This window comes from Hesperophylax consimilis, unplaced genomic scaffold (assembly GCF_061612785.1).
Source record: "Hesperophylax consimilis isolate HC1 unplaced genomic scaffold, BYU_Hcon_1.0 scaffold_328, whole genome shotgun sequence".
Lineage (NCBI taxonomy): Eukaryota > Metazoa > Arthropoda > Insecta > Trichoptera > Limnephilidae > Hesperophylax > Hesperophylax consimilis.
In genome coordinates, this window is record NW_028301492.1 from 22501 (window position 1) to 23784 (window position 1284).

General features: G+C 61.1%; 1 non-coding gene across 1 annotated transcript in view; it reads right to left on the reverse strand.

The window, feature by feature from the left end:
• LOC149408406 (large subunit ribosomal RNA) overlaps positions 1–997 on the reverse strand; it is a 4064-nt gene extending 3067 nt beyond the window's left edge. Inside the window, exon 1 of the ribosomal RNA XR_016305620.1 lies at positions 1–997. This exon is cut by the window's left edge and continues 3067 nt beyond it. This is a non-coding gene — a ribosomal RNA (large subunit ribosomal RNA).
• Positions 998–1284: the final 287 nt, after the last annotated feature.

The window sequence follows — 1284 nt, forward strand, 5'->3', positions numbered from 1 at the left end:
GGCCGGCCTTTCACTTTCATTTCGCCTCTGGGTTTATCAGTGTTCCCAATGACTCGCGCACATGCTAGACTCCTTGGTCCGTGTTTCAAGACGGGTCCTGTGAGTGCCCAAAACAAAACCACCGCCGACCGGGACGCGTCCCGTCCGAGAGCGCGCCGCTAACGACGGACACCCGACGCGCGACACCCGCGACGCACTAGACGCCGGGGGCCACGCGAAGGACGCCGCTGCAGCGCGACGGACGCCCGCGAGGGCGGACGCGATCCTCGTTCTCTACCGTCGCTGCGTAATGTACGCCGCGGCCGTGGACACCGCGGCTCCGCCTCGCAGAGCGAGACGGGTCAACCGCACGGCGCATTCGACCGCGGCGCGACGGGTCGCGGTGTTATACTAAGGGAGAAGTGCACGCGCTCCGGGAGCCTGACGGCGCACCCGCGCACCCACCGCCCCGACCCGAAAGCCGAAGGCGAAGGTTTGCGCGAGGCGCGAGCCCCGACGGAAGACACGATGAATCTCCCCGTTCGCTCGTTTGAGTTCCACAGGTTTACCCCTGAACGGTTTCACGTACTCTTTAACTCTCTCTTCAAAGTTCTTTTCAACTTTCCCTCACGGTACTTGTTCGCTATCGGTCTCGTGGTAGTATTTAGCCTTAGATGGAGTTTACCACCCACTTAGGGCTGCACTCTCAAGCAACCCGACTCTAGGGAGAGAGACCGTCGCGGCCGGCTACCGTCACCACGGGCCTGGCACCCTCTGCGGGTAAGCGGGCCCCGTTCAAGATGAACTTGGACAGGCAGCCGTGACTAATGACCGCGCGTGTATGTATAAACTCTCCTCCCGAACGCTACATTTCCCGGCGGCCCGCCGGGGCCGCAGGATTCAGCGCTGGGCTCTTCCCGTTTCGCTCGCCGCTACTCGGGGAATCCTCGTTAGTTTCTTTTCCTCCGCTTACTGATATGCTTAAGTTCGGCGGGTGATCTCTCCTGATTTGAGGTCGACAACAAAAATTTTATAAATTCGAGAAGTACGCAAAGCAACAGTGTGCGCGTATTCTCGCCCGTGCAGACTCTGTCAAGCGGGCGCGAAACCGACGAGCGTCCGCGGAGGTGCGCGCGGCGAGAGCGCGAAGATCGCCCCGGACAGCCGACCGCTCGCGCGGTAGACTGCCCAGTTTTTCAGCGTCGTCGCTAGCTCAAGGCTCGCACGCGTTCCTCCGCGTTTGGTAAAACGCAAGCGGAAATCGCGCGCATCGAGAGAGCACTTCGTCAAATTTAACCGGACGCC